General features: G+C 37.1%; 1 long non-coding RNA gene across 1 annotated transcript; it reads left to right on the forward strand.

Moving 5' to 3' along the window:
• Window positions 1-934: 934 nt before the first annotated feature.
• Window positions 935-3853, forward strand: LOC116724628 (uncharacterized). Its single transcript, XR_004340180.1, has 2 exons — window positions 935-1075; window positions 3724-3853. It is a non-coding gene; the product is annotated as an uncharacterized LOC116724628 (long non-coding RNA).
• The last annotated feature ends 12283 nt before the right edge of the window (window positions 3854-16136 follow it).

Raw genomic sequence — 16136 nt, forward strand, 5'->3', positions numbered from 1 at the left:
GCAATTATACTTCTGAAAAGTAAAAACGCAACCAATTTCCTTTAAGATGATCACAGGGTTTCCCCCAGTGTATTATAAGCCTGGCGGGCCACCAGGCTTTATTTGTTCTCCCATCAGGCTTAGCATTGAGCTTTTAAAAAAAAATCTTTTTAAAATCTGAGCCTTTTTAAGGCTTTATAGTTGGTGTTCAGATATTAATCTTTCAATCTTTCAATAACACATAATTATCAAGTGATATTTTCAAATTTCCTGTCAAATTTAAACATTTTTTAACTCAGAAACACGACGGACGGCTGGATGAATGATTGTCCTAACACCCAACTACCAGGCTTAGCAAGTTTTCTGGGGGAAACCTTGGATCAAAATAAATTAGAAGAAGATTTTATATACATTCACATGTCAGATCAAAACTCATAAGTTGCAAATTAAAAAATAAAAAAAAGATTCCTAGATACTTTCTGCATTCCTGATGTTTGATTCTCTGCACTTTTGTCGGGTTTAGTTACTGCTGATGAAGGTTCTGTTAATACAGTCGTGGAAAAGTGCCATCAGGATCAATTCTCCGTTTGCCTGCAGCTTGGGATCAATGAGCTATTTAAATGCGACACATGCTCACATAATTGTAAACAATTGGAAAATAATTCCTCTGGCGGAGTAAAAGTGGGGAAACAATGACTAGTTATCTGTATGTTTCTGATCCACCTGTTTGAAACGGAAACAAATGGATTCTTCAGTATGTAATAAAGACGTTTTATGCTCCTAAAAAACATGAGAAGTCAACAAGAATCTCAGGATCTGACTGAAATGTTTTTTGCACTTGCTAAGTGTTGAGTCAAGCTGCCAATAATGGAGAGAACTGCTTGTCTTACAATAGTGGATAATGGATTTTCATCAGGTGTAAGATGGAGTTGTTTCTTTTTTGCCACAGATCTGGAGTGTTAAAGATGGCTCTTTACTGAAGGTTTGTTCCCAGGAAAGAAAAGACGCCACTGATTCTGTACATGGAGGTTGGGTGACTGATCTGCACTTCTCCCCAAACAACTCTGTGCTCGTTTCTACCGGAGGCTACATCAAGGTAGGCAAACGCAAGATTTATGTGGAGTTCACAGTAGAGAATGATAAGGAAACACTTATTTTTCTCCTCAGAAAATCAAGTTTCTCTCAGTTATCCTATTAAACATGTGGGCGTTAGTTAAACACAATATAGCTCAGTAGGATACACAGTCATGGGGAAGACTGGTGACTGAACAGATGACCAGAAAACGGTAATTGACACCCTTCACAAGGAGGGGATGCCACAAAAGATTGTTGTTATATTCAACTCTGTTCATAGAAGGTTGAGTGAAAGGAAAAAGTGTGGTAGGAAATTGTGTACCAGCAACAGGGTTTAATGCAGCCTTGAGAAGATTTTAAAGCAAAATTCGTCTAAGAACTTTGGGGATCTTCACAGCTGAACTAAGACTTGAATCGGTTCATCAAGAGCCGCTACACTCAGAATCAAACATATCTGGGATATGAAGACAAAGAACTCAGTGGTCCAAAGTCATTTGTTCAAATTAAAGTTTGCAATTCATTTTGGAATCAAGGTTACAGAATCTGGAGGATGAGAGGAGAGACAAAGAATCCACATTGTTGGAAGTGTCTCCTACTCATTTGTGCAGAATACTGCTGACATTCAAAATATTGATAAAATACGACATAAAAAATCATGATTTAGAGAATCTGATGATAGCAAAAACCATTACATTCTGGAAGAGTTGAATTTATTATTCAGCTGATATGACACCAACTAGATCGTTTTGAATCATGAACTTCCGGCTTGCGTTTGAGGCGACGCTCGCAGTCACTCTGGCAGCTCGACTGGCTGCCACAGCCAATTCAGTAAGCCTCCCAGCAGTTCACAGATAGGCCTGCATTTATTGCAAGGACGATTATTGCTAAGGAAGGCAGAGAAATAACTAAACATCTGACACTTGGAGCTGGAGTTGGCGTAAGGGAGCAGATGGAGGAAGGCAATCGCTGTCTGCCAATCTAGCAGGCCTTAAAATAGCACTTTAACCAAACAATCAGAAGAAAATGAGGCTGAGTTTAGCTGCTTTCCTTTTGTATCGCCACTGTAATGAAGCAGTGCATCTTTTTACAGTTATATATCTAGAGATTGACTGCAAACATGACCTCAGTACCACCTTGTGATGTGACTGGAGTTAGCATGAGCCTGATTGTTGCTGCCTTTACTCTTATAACAGACGGGGTCACGGAGCGGCTGATCTCAGCCCGCCTCTGATTGGCTATTTGCTGAGCAGTGATGTAATTCCCATGGGAGAGCACTTCTGATCGATGAGGGTTTATGTTTGAAGATAACTCCTGATGCCGTATGTGTGGGAGCTGACATGTGCTTGTGTGTGTGGGTTGATGTTCCAGCTGGTAGCAGTGGATGCTGCTGCTGTTTGGGCCAATCATGTGGTGACATCACCCAGAGCTGAGAGCTACTGGTGAGATTAGAGACTCTGGGAATGAGCTGAACTGAACAAGGTGTTCAGTAGAAATAAAGCTTACAAAAGTTGCAATAATAACATTAAAAATATACAAAACCAGTGACAGATGGATGATTAAACATTCACTCACAGACATTTGTGTAGCCATTAAATGATATAAAATTAACTTAATATTTTATAGCAATTAAGTTGCCTGGACTAAAATGTCTGAAATATAGTCAAGTGTTTTTTATTTCACATTTTGTTACAATAAAACCACAAACTTCATAGCATTTTATTTGGAAATTTATATAATAGACCAACTAAAGTTGGTGATTTTATACTTTTTTTTTTTACAAGGAAACATAAAAAAATGTGTTATGCATTTTTGTATTCAGGCTCTTTAATATGATATCTTCAATTTACAACCATAGTAGCAGTAAACAAAGCTCCCAGTGTGTAATTTAATCGAGGTACATTTAGTAGATCTACTGCATCTGCTCTGTGAAGTGAGACAGAAGATAGTCAGACTTGATTGGACGATGGATGGAGCCACATTTATTTCCTCTCTTCTGTTGCTGTTTTCCTGTATGTGGAAATGGAGGAGCTCGCCTCCCATGTTAAATAGATTCACACAGACGGCATCACACAGGCTTTACAACTAGAACGCTCCAGTAAAAGCTTCAACCCACTGATGTGACTCATGTTTTTTTTTATGTAGCTGGAAGAGGTTGCAGTCCCCTGCTGTGATGTGACATTATCATGCTAAATATTGTCAAAGATGAGCCTCTGCAAACACACTCATCCCAAGCCATCAATGATTGAGTTGATGTGCCTTTGATTTTTCCCGGTGAGACTGAGCTGCTCTGGAAAATGTCGGCTTTAAACAGATTAAACCGAACTGGTGAGGGAAGCCGAGGGGGATTGAGAGCTTTTCCATGTGCGTTTGTGCTGCCCGATGCTAGAAATCCATCCTGGTCCATTTTGTATACCTCCTAAAGCTCTCATGTGGAGTTTTCTTCAATTATTAAATGTGTTGTAGCAGATATGGAATCATATGTTTGAATTCATCGTTGTTGGTTACATTTAGTAGAGGAAGAAATACCTCACAGTCACCTGTTATGTTTGTTTAATTCAAGTTTTTCCATATCTAAAAAGCTGAAAAAAGGAATCACTTCAATGTACTTCACCGTAAAAGTTTAGAAATATTGAAAATGAAGTGATTCTCTCTTCTCTGTGTTGCATCCAGTGGTGGGACGTGGCGAGAGGTGAATCCCTGCAGACGTTTTATCCGACAGGAAGCGCCCTCAAGAAGATCCACGTGTCGCCCGACTTCTCCACCTTCGTCACCATCGACAACATCGGTATCCTCTACATCCTGAAGAGGGTAGGATGAGGACAGGACAACGACAATCACAATAACAAATCACTACTATTCAGAAAAATGTGTAGCAGCAAGAGCAAGTTTACATGTTCGCTCTTCACCGTTATCAGTCAGACCGGAGCCATTATCAGGAATGTATTGCCGTAAACACCAGCCTATCAAGTTCTTTGGTACTACTTGACTTTAATGTTGTGGTTAGAGATGCACCAGCCAGAGATTTGTGGCAGATTGCTAAACTCAGGGTTCTGTAAAACCGATCTCCACCTATTTATATTTCTCTTTAAATATTTCTCTCTATCATTTGTATCAGGGAGTGGAAATGGTGCAGCAAAGCAAGATTTGGCTAATTAAAAATAAAACTACAATGGCTTCTTTAGCATCTTAAATCACTGGCTGGCCTGGTTAGCATTGACAATGTGAACCACATTCTCTATAGATTTTCATTAGCTGGCCAACATTTTCTAATCCAGCAAGTTTCAGAAGAAACAAAAATTAAACGCTTGAAAGAATTGAACAAAGCGACTTTGCTACTGACGTTTGCTTTGCATCAATTTGCTACCTGGAGGCGTAGAGGGGTGAAAAACAAGCTGTTAGTAAACAAAACCAAGAAGTAAGAAAATAGTCACCCCAACATAATTTTTCATTTTGTATCTTTAATTTCTCATCGTAATAAGTTCTGTAGTGTTATTTCAGTTAGTGCAATTCTACACATGGCCGCTAGGGGCGCTGACGCGTTAGTGACCAAGAAAAGATTGAACACACCAGAAGAATAAATCTTCCTGCTGAAGGTAAAAGGAGCTCAACGTGTGTCTCGTCTTTTCTATATCGCAGGTCAGTAAAAATGTATTTTGATGCATAAATGTTTTGTCCTTTAAGAGTTAAGAGGTTATAGACTCGAGAGTCAACTGGTGGGTCACTTTGTGCAGCTTTGGACGGACATTGTGTAGAAAACGGGACGTATTTCTGGAGGCTAACTAATGCTAATGCTAGCGAACATTGTACATGTTGAGCTGAGAAACAGTTGAAGGACTAGAGATTGAATTCATTCTGAACTTATTGTATTTTTCACTTTTGAAACGGTAAAAGACATTTTTCTGGTGTCTTTTCTTTATGGGTTATTAAAAAACACAGAAACAATGTTGTTGTCAAACTCAGTGAGTAAATGGTTGCATGAAGAGACAATATTAACGGAGCAGTTTGTAGTTTTTTTGTGTTAGAGATAAAATACTGTAATGTTGTTAAAACAGTGGATACAGTTAAAAGCTACATTGCTTAAATATTAAAGTATATGTTGTGCAGAATACAAATTGTAAAAGCTATTAAAATAGTTAAAAGCAAATCCATATATTTTTATTTTGACAGTTAAAAATACAAAAGGTCTGAGGAAAAGGGACAAGATATTTGAGTTAAAACAAAACTAATTGGTTTGGAGAATTAAAAGCTATCTAAAGTAACAGAGGCAGGTACAAACTGGCTTCCTGCACATCAGTGCTTCCTTCAGTAACAACTTCCAGAGTGTTGTGAGCACAATCAAATGGGTGTCATGTATGGAGCATCGCAAAAAGATCCGATTTTTCAGTTTACAGTTGAACTGAAATGGATTTGATTCAAGTAGGTGCATCTCTGCTTGTGAGCAAATTAAACCTAAACACTAAAACAAGTTGGAAGAATTAAAAAAGGAATCTTTAAAAATATATATACATATTGAGAAAGTATCAGTATGGAAATGACAAATATATGATCCATGCATCTTAACTGTGAATAATAAATGTTAATCACTTATTTCTTTATTTTGGGAACTTGGTGTCAAAGCAATTTTCTGACTTTTCTTGCATGTCATTAAAAGTATTTGATTGGAAATGGTTTTAAATTTTTCCTACAGGCATAAATAAGTAAATGTTTCATGTTTTATCTCTAAACTTTACCTTCAGTATAAATTATGTTTCACCTCTAATTTCCACTTCTGCCTTAATGTTAAAGAGAGTTGCTGGTGTTACAGGAGCATGTTTTCTATAAGTTTATTCTGCCTCTTCAGCTCCACCAGCACGCATTAAACTTTTGGTGCAATTTGACGCGCATTAAAAATAAATGGTATGGTGAAGTTTTAATGATTTAAAAACATTTAAAATTGCATCCAGCCAGAGCCAGGGAGACGATCTGTACTTGGAAAGCTTTTGTTCATTTGAGCTAGGATCAAAGGTAAATGTTTCATACAGGGGGAAAAAAACGTGATTTATAATTTATAAGGAAGTTGTGATTCATGCTGTGCTTTTATAATGTTTTCTACCACTTTGTCAGCTCTGAATCTCATGTTTTATGCCTATTTTTAACCTTTTTCTTATTCAGAGCACTTTGAAATGAAAGTTACAATCTTTCTGTAACTTTTACACCGTTAAACTTGCTATAGTAACTGTTTATTCTTGCAAGGAGTCTGTTTTTAAGCTACATTTGAGATGTACAAAATTAATAAGTAATAATTAGGTGCATTTTAAAATTGGTGTCTGAATTTTCTGGTTAGTTTTCTTAGTATGTATCATATTACTATATATCTTTATCCTGATATATATTGATACTGTTTACTGGTGGTTATATGAGTGTAATTTATTCAGGATTAAACTATATTAGTTGTTCTACCTTGTGCTTGTCTTTATTGATCTGTATTGTTCCTATAGTCATAATCCTGCTCTAGGAAGATGTTAAGATGTTCTGGTAAAGTTGTTTCATTCCCCAAATGACATATTTATGTTGCATTTAGCAAACAGAAATTGTTTTGGTTATCCTAACTTAATGACTTAATGTTTGAAAATGGCAGCAACTTTTTATACAGTTTGTAAATATCTGGTTTCTACTGTACACTATCTATGGGTGAGTAAAAACCCAAATAACTCAAGATGTGGATCAGAAAAATCTGCCATGAATAGATCAAATTTGGTCTCAATGAATGTCAAAAAAAACAAAAAAACATTTATTTAGACCAGAATTAATCACTTTATTTTGTACATTTAACATGATGCTACCATTATAAAGAATATTCCTTCAGAGTTAAAGAATTTCTGCTATTTTTTCTTTCAGTAAGTCTCTCCATGAGGATTAAAATATTGCAGCAGAGTTTCTGACAGGAGTTAGAAAGACGTCAGTACGCGCAGTCCCAAAGATCTTATACAATCTTATTTCAGCACTGCACATTGAATTAAATCCCCAAAAGCAGGACTGGAACCAGAACCCTCAAGTTTTTGCCTCTTATAGAACCAGCTTCAAGTTTAGATGGGAAGATATGAGCTTTGCTTCTAATTTTGCTCTAAAATTGTTCCCCAAAGCTGCTCTGTGTTCTCTCAGTGTGCCTTACTGCAGCCATTTCTGTGTTTATACTCACCCTCATACTGTTGGCTCTGTTTTTCTCTTCTTTCTTCCTGTGCCCTCTCTGCAACTGGTCCAAACAGACGGCGGCATCTTGGTTTTTTTGGCTCACTTTCTGTGAGAAGTTTTAACTTTAGGGATGAAGTGAGAGCTAAACCAGGAATAGATCATTACAAGGTAAAAGACATAATCTGTACCCAAGTTTTTAAGCACACGCTTTATGCATGAGGCCCCTGAGCTCCATGTTGGCTAATGATGGCTAACTGTTTTCCTTACAGTACGACGGTTTTCGTGTAGCAAATGAAAACATACATTGAGGTAAGACAGCTTGGTTTATTGTACTGCACTGAAATGTTTAATTTGTACATTTTACTTGTGGTTTTGGGTCGGCTGTAGTTTTTGGTCTTTGCTGTTGTTGACGTGTGATGCTAACTGAGCAAGTATTTGCTGATTTTAGGGGATTAAAATGGCTGAAAGCAGATTTTTAACGAAGTACTTTGATTTTATAATACAGGCATGTAAATAACGAATGCTTTGAAACATTTTCACGTTATGTTTTAACCTCAAACTGAAATGTTTGTCTTGGGATTTTATGTGATAGAGAAACAAAGTAACACATAATTGTTGTGAGGTGGAAGAAAAGTAAAATAATGCGGTTGTTTTTTAATTATTTCGTTTTTGTTGTGTATAAATAATCTGAAAAGTGTGTTGTGCATTTAGTTCAAATGGTTTCCAGGCATGCATAAATATGGAAAAACAAAGCAAAAATACAAAAATATATTTTTTCTTTATTTCTGTCCATCCTTTCATTCTAGTGTCTGCCCTTCTTTCTCGTTTGTATTTTAACTTTTCTTCCTCTCTTCTTCCCTATGTGCCTTCACTGATTTTCTTTCATGTTGTTTTGTTAGAAAAATGTGCAGCAACCTTGTTGACAGTTTAAAGTTTTTAGCTGCCTCTTTTCTTAGTCTTGCAAAGCTCTGTCCAATATTTCAATAAAATATATTTCAGTTTGTGGCTTTAAAATACAGATTTGAATCTAAGATACTGGATTGTTAATTTTCTCTGGGCCGTATTTTGAATTGTAACGGTTGAATGTTTTCCACTTGACTTTAGGTGAACATTTGACAAAAATTTAGTTTCTTTTTATCTTTTTGCTGTGATTATTGAAGCTATGATTTTAGTCATTAATGCTTGAATAATTAGAGTGAATTCGAGTAAAACATAATGACTATAATGAATCTTAACCTTCTGAATGGTTTGCTATAAAATATTTTCTTCTAAATGTGCAGGAAGCACATTATATATGATTTGCTGGGTTTCCTATAAACTAATGTTAATTAAATCAACTCCTATTAACTGCTTGTAAAAGATGGGAATCAATGACAAACTACTAAGTTGGAGCTTAAAATGTTGTTGTACATTTTTGTTTTTAAAAAATCAGTCATAGGAAAATGAATCCGGACTATTTCTGTAGCGTTGTTCCAGGGTAAAACATGGCTGCCATGACCTTGCCTCCTGTTTTCTACCATGAGAACCAGCTAAATAAATCTGTCCTGTATAAATTTAGAAAGTTGATGAGCTGACACACACACACACACACACATACACACACAGCGGCAGTGTGTGTTATCTGGTCAAAACAGGACCACATTAGTTGCCTACTCCCTGACACTGAACTCGGAGCCATTTATCTTATGGGGTCTCTGGTTACTGTTGCTGCACTTAGAGCATTGCGACTGTCAGGTTTGGGAAACTATCAGCCACGGTGCAGCACTCTGAGCAGATATATGATGGGGGAATGAAAAGTTGATGTGTGTGTCGCTTTATTTACTGTTTGTGGAGTGATAAATAGTCATGAGTGTTATGCTGTATTGTAGATTCGGTGCGATACACTATAGGATTAAGCTTGAATGATTCAGAGTGCTGTGATACTCAGACTGATACTATGCACTTGTTGTTTTTCAGAGGATTTTCTTTTCTAAGTCCATTCACAAGGCAACAGGAGAAATAAGTGAGAATGTTTACTTGGTTCTGATTAGATCTTGTTTGCTGTTCACACCTTTTGTGTGATTCTAGTTTTTTCTTTCTATAAAGTTGGAGGAATACTGATTTCTGCAACTTTTTCCCCACTACTTCTTTTGTCAGTTTGCCTCAATCATTCAGTCATTCACACACTTTGAAATCTCAACAGAAGTGGTTTTCAGTTTCTAAGGCCTGGCTGAGGTGTCTGTGCTAACCTCATTAATTCAGCTTATTCTGGCCTAATTAATCTTTGTCAAAGTAATTACAGCTATCTGGAGTTACCGACATAGATGCAGCAATCTCAGATGTTTGTTGTGGTGTAAAAAGCTGATCCAATGCGAATTCAGTTTGCATTTAATTGTGGTGCAGAGGAGATTAATATCTTGAAGTTACAATTTGGTACTTTTAAATATTGATGCACCAGATTATCGGCATTGTATCGGTATCTGCTGACATTAGCTGTAAAATTTAATATAACTCACAGATATAAAAGCCATTGTTTTGATGAACCAGTGACAATGAGTGTTTGAGTGTTGTCATCGTCTTAGAGAGAGCAAATGTCAAATAAAGGTGACATTAAACACAATGCAAGTTGAAAGTGTATCATTTTAGCATTTGCATTTGGTAGCTTGCTAAATTGATCAAATTAATGCAGTATTTTATTTCCACAGTAGAGAAAACCATATAGTTTCAGTAAGTCGGTATAGGACCAAAATATCGGCATTGGTATCGTTTATTGGTTATTGGTTATCTGCCAAACGAGTTTTAGTAAATCAACATTTAGGCCAAAAATCCAATATTGTGCATCTCTAATTTTAAATTAGATTTTGAGATTTATTTTAAATTCAGATTATAATCTCCACCTGGAAAACATGTCTATTTAAAAAAAATGCTTCAGCCAAGTTAATTAGTCACTGGAGCAGCAGTGAGTTTTCAGAAATGCAGAATAATGGAAATATGAATCTGTAGTCACATTGGGACTAAAGAGGATTTAAAAAGGTTTTGTTTCCAGCTTCCTGTCTGCTGTCTAACACCTATTCTGCTCTCTTTTTGTTCCGCTCACTCACACATTCTCATTCATTTTTCACTGTTTGCTATCTCTCAAGCTGGTGGCTATACAAACTACTATGACCCAACTAACGGTCTGAAGCCACACCTGAACAGGTAAATTCAAACCGAAAGTAAATGTGACGGATGTTGCATAATTGATGACATCACAGCTCACCTGGTTTGTAGTTTTTTCCTTCAGAGCAACAGAACCAGGAAGTAGAAGCTCTGAGGTGAAATCAGAGGCAGGTTGATAAAATCTTCATGAGGAAGGAGAGAAGTTCTGATAAAAATTTGGAAATAAAACTTTAACTAAATATTTAATTTTCAAATCCAATATTTATTTTCTAAACTTCATATTTAATGATCTATTTTCATGTCTAGTTGTTCAGTCAGACGCTCCATCATGTTGTCATGTTCCAGTTTTTCTCCACTCAGCAACAGTTGGTGAACAGGATTTAATCCAGTTTAGTGTAATTGTCTTTCTTGCTACTAGTAGCAGAAGGTGCAACAATATGTAACATTGATCTTTAGTGAGTAAATCCTTGGTGTTTATGTCCAGCAGAAATAGAAGAGGCTCCATGGGGAGATCTGTCCTTAGAATGTCCTCAATCTCCTGTTTCATTTCCTCCCAGAAGGTCTTTATTTGTGGTCAGTCCCAGAAGACGTGTGTGATGACCGACCATTCCACAAATTCCTCCAACATCTATCTGTGGTTGGAATCCTGGAAATGAAACTTTTTAATGGAGTTCTATTAAATCTGGTTTTTACTTTCCAGTCAACCTCTTTCCAGATTTGGTTTCCAATCCATTTATGGCACAAAAATGCACAGAAAAAAACTCCACTCCGTGTTTTATCAATCTCCAGTTCAGTGCAATAAATTGATGCTCTCAGTTTTCCCATCAATCCACCAATGGAGACACCAAACTGTGCAGTAAGAGACTGGTGTATTCAGTGTTTCTGTGCTTTGAACCCTCATCCTATTTACTTCTATGTCAACGGTGGAGCAGGAAGTGGAAAATCCCACCTGATTAAATGTATTGACTCTGAAGCAAGCACTGCTCTGGATCATCAGATCCATCAGTAGCCTCTTCTACTGATGGAGAGGAGGCTGACATATCAAATCAAACTGTCATGTTGACTTCATTTACAGGAACAGCAGCTTTTTCTATCAATGGCTGTTTGTTACATTCACTGCTCAAACTACCCAGGAGTCTAAAACCTCCCATTCAAGGACTTGATACTCAACTAGATGAAGTCAGATTTGAGCTTTTAAATGCTGAAATTATTGCTACTGATGATATTTCAGTGCTTTCAAAACCTCTTTCTGCTGATGTGGATGCAAGACTGAAAGAAAAGGAAATCACTGAGATTTTGGAGGAACGTCTGTTTCAGGGTCGTTGACGTATCAGGATTTCCATCAGGGGAAATTAAACATTTAAAAATATGTTTATCCATTGCAATTATTAGAACATTTGAAATGTTGTGCACACAGAAATTATAATTACAAATTAAAATGAGACGTTTTCAGAGGTTTTTTATCAATATGATTCGGCTGTGGTCTTAAAAAATGTCATGTGGTGCGACCGTGATTTATCTTAAAATAAAGTATTTTCCATCATTTATTAAATATTTTTTATAAGTTTAATTTTACTGAAGGTGTTTAAAAACAAAGTTTTTAATTTCTTTGTATTTTTCTGACAATTATGACAGTTTTTCCCCAAAAATGAACCAGTTCCATTTATAATTGTCTTATATTTTTCTTCACCATTTCATCAAACTGTGTTAAAAATAAATAAACTCCAGTCACTTGAGGAAACTGTATTAGTGATTAATATTTCTGCTCCAGAAATTAGATATTCCATTTTTAGTTCAATACATTTACTTTTTAATTGGTCACCAAATGATTTATAGAATAAATGTCGGCCAGTAAACGGGTCAAAATCCTTTAAAAAATAAAAATAGTATTACATCCAGTAACAGTACATTACAAAAAACACAAATTAAACACACCAATTTAATTCACATCAAAATTAATGCAGTAATCAACTTTGTAACAAACATTTCAAACAGATCCTCATAAAATCAGAATGTTCAGTAGATTGATTTTATTTTATGAACTTTTTAAAGTTTTATTTTAAAAACTTAATAAAAACAGAAATGTTCAATCTCCCAAATGTAAGAACAATAATGACAATAGAATAATTCAGTTGAATTGAATTATTTTAAGCAGAACCAAGTATGATAAATAATGTAATCATTCACAAGTTCCCCAAATGTGAGCTTCTTTCAAAACGGAAAAGATTTCAATGAACTTCTAAACCATCATATTACTCCTGGGTAGAGACGCTCCCATCAGGGTTTTTCCTGCCGGTTCTGATCACCATGAGGTCCGATCACTGCCGATCACAGATACCGATCACATGGATTGGCTGTTAATGTTTGGCTTTAGGTAGAAATGCTACTATGTGATCTGGCAAAATGGAGCCATAAAATCACCTCATTTAGACAAAAACATGTCCAATACTTGCAGGCTCATGGCTAATTGTTCTGGTTCTGATGGCTTGTTTCTGACCCAGTAGAGTAATTCAGCAGAACACAGGGAGGAGGCAGAGGAACTCCATTTGTTCTCTCAGATTATCTCATGTTAGGACATAGAGAAAGTTACATTAAAACTGTTTTAAAGTTTCCTCCTCAGTACCGCGTAGCGATGGTCCAACAAAGAATTATTGTGATGATTAATCAGGTTAAAAATTGGCTCATTCTGGAGATTTTTCATTTCACCATTTACACCTTTTTTATACAGTTTTATACATTACATTACGACAGCTTGTCCTGCTCTCTCCCGTCTTTACTGATAACTTTGCCTGAGCTATTTTTAAAGTGACAGTTTTTATAGTTATATTCACATTTTCAACATCATAACTGGATTACTACAAACCTAAGAACTGGGGGATTTTCTTACTTTTATTTTTACCTTACTTTTCTTCATCTCCAAGTTGAACCAGGACAAAATGCCTCCGGCCGACCCCAAGGACATTAGCAGTATTATTCAACGACTTCAGTCTATAGAAATGAAGATCAAACAGCTGGAAGTGAACTTTGAAATCAGCGCTAACTGTGGAAAACAGACAACTCTTCCTCAAATCAACGGAGAGGCTGTACGCCTCGCATCAAGCAGCTCACCCTGGAACGCTCTGGGTGCCAAGCCGAAGCAAAAGTCTCACACCGCAGATCCAATGAGGCGACTGACAGGGAGAACCCCTCACCTGGACGAATCAGCGTGGCCGGCTCTGAGCCGAATCCCACCTTCAACCTCAACACCTGCTCCACCAAAGAAAAATAAACAAGCAGCTGCAGCCAAAACGGTTCCACCAACCCCGCTCTCAAGGTCAAAGCGATGAGCCCGAGCCTCAAAACATTCTGACTCTGTGGGAATCCCACTGAAAAACAGATTTTCTGTACTCCAGCCTGAACCTCTGAGTGAAACCTTGCCTTCAAACATCAACAATGAGGCAAGACCAACACATCCACCCCCCAAAGCTCCAAAGGACAAAGCGACCACCAGGAAAACGAAAGGTATGCCAAAAGTGCTTATTGTTGGAGATGAGGCAGTAAATGGAATCAGTCACGTTTGCAATCCCAAGAAAACGAGAGTGATTTCTTTTCCTGGTGACACTGTATCTGATTTAACTCGCAAAGTTCTTTCGCTAACCGCTGATCAGCCAGATATTGAGTCTTTAGTTGTGCATGTTGGAGCCAACGATGTGGCAAAGCAGAAATCTGAGATTCTGAAAAAGGACTTTAATATTCTACTGAACACTATGGGAAAGTTAAAAATGAAGTTATTTCTCAGTAGTCCAATTCCATCACCTCAATGGGGAGACAAAAAACACTTCAGGCTGGACATGATAAACAAATGGCTGATTAAAAGCTGCTCTGCCAGCTCAGTGACCTTCATCGATAACCTCTGGATCTATTGGCAGCGCTTTCACCTTTTTGGAAGAGGCGGACGCAATCTTAATAAACATGGGATAAAGCTACTCACTGCAAATCTTTTTCATTTTATCAACAAGGACAGCAACGTGATCATCGCTTCAGAAGAACAGGCTCAAGGATTTCTGACTAGGATGAAACTCTCTGCTTATCAGGAACAACCAGCTTCAAAACAAGCTGATATAACATCGACTGAAGACGGAGCGACTGGTTCCCTTCCTCCTTCCCCCCTCCCTCTCTGCTCACCCACTAATTCACAGGATTCACAAGATACACATGGAGAAATGTCTTCTGGACCGGAGTTTCTTAAATTTACAGATGGAATGAATCAACAGGTTGTACTTGTTACGTCTCCCCTTAGTGCTCACGTAGCAGACCTCACTTCATTTAAGCCACCTGACTCTAACTTCCCAGAGGATCCATCACTCTGAGTTTCTGAGGTCTGAGGCCGGGGTCCAGATTTTATCTTTATACCCGTCTTGCTCCAGAATGTGTCTGGCCCCTCGGCACTGCAGAACAAGACATTACCTGTCCGGATCACTACAAGAAAATTTACAAGAAACAGAAACATAAAATACAGCTGTTTTAATTCAAACATCAGACTGATACCCTGCCTAAAGGAACCTCAGACTGAAGATCTCTTGGTCTCCAAGTCACTTAAACTAGCTCTTTTAAATACAAGATCTCTCTGTGCTAAAGCTCTATAAATTAATGATTTCATCACTGAGCATAATATTGATGTTATGTTTCTGACAGAAACATGGTTGAATGATAATAATGAATCGATCGTACTAATTGAATCTGTGCCTCCTAACTGCAATTTCTTCAGTCAGAATAGAAAACATAAGAAAGGAGGAGGCGTGGCTTCAATATTTAAGAATACCATAAATTGTAGTAAAATCTCTTTGGGTCACTTCACCTCTTTTGAGTATCTTGGAATTGAGGTTAAAGGCCACAAACGAACTTTGACAGTAACTCTATACAAAACTCCAACTTTTGTGGAAAATTTCTTTACTGACTTGAATGAGCTTCTATCTCTTATATGTATTGATTATGATTGTTTAATAATTGTTGGTGATTTCACCATTCATGTTGACAACCCCCAAGACAGAGGGGCAAAAAAGCTTGCTAATATTTTAGAGACTTTTGGTCTAACACAACATGTCAAACAAGCAACACACACTCAAGGACACACACTGGACCTGGTTATCAGTAAGGGTGTGAATATTTCCAATGTCTCTGTAACTGATGTTGCCTGTCGGATCACTTCCTGTTATCTTTGAAAGTTCTTTATCTTTTAACCCACTTATACAAACAGCAACCATCACAAAACGTTCTCTCACTGAAAACACAGCAGAAACTTTTAATCAAATCTACTCTTCTTCCTCGCCCTTAAGCTGTAATGATGTAGATAAGTTGGTAAATGATTTTCAGTCTAAAGTCTCAGATATCATTGCTTCCATTGCCCCAATTAAAATGAAGGTTGTCTCTGGCAGGAAGAAATCTCCATGGAGAAATGCACAAACAGTTAGATCTGCAAGAGAACTCTGCCGTAGGGCAGAACGAAAATGGCATAAAACTCAACTTCATGTTCATTGTGACATCTATAAAGAAAGACTACGTAACTATCATTTAACACTAAAACAAGCAAGAGAGACTTTCTTTGCAGATGTCATAAACAAAAACATTAACAATGCTCGAGCTTTATTTGCAACAGTTGACAGAATCACAAACCCTCCTGTGACGTTACCGCCTGAATTCCAATGTATTGCCGCCTGCAACCAGTTTTCCAGCTTCTTTTCAGAGAAAATTCAAAAAATCAGAGGATTAATCTGTACATCCACTATAAAGTCAGT

This window comes from Xiphophorus hellerii, chromosome 8, assembly GCF_003331165.1.
Source record: "Xiphophorus hellerii strain 12219 chromosome 8, Xiphophorus_hellerii-4.1, whole genome shotgun sequence".
NCBI classification, from domain to species: Eukaryota; Metazoa; Chordata; class Actinopteri; order Cyprinodontiformes; family Poeciliidae; genus Xiphophorus; species Xiphophorus hellerii.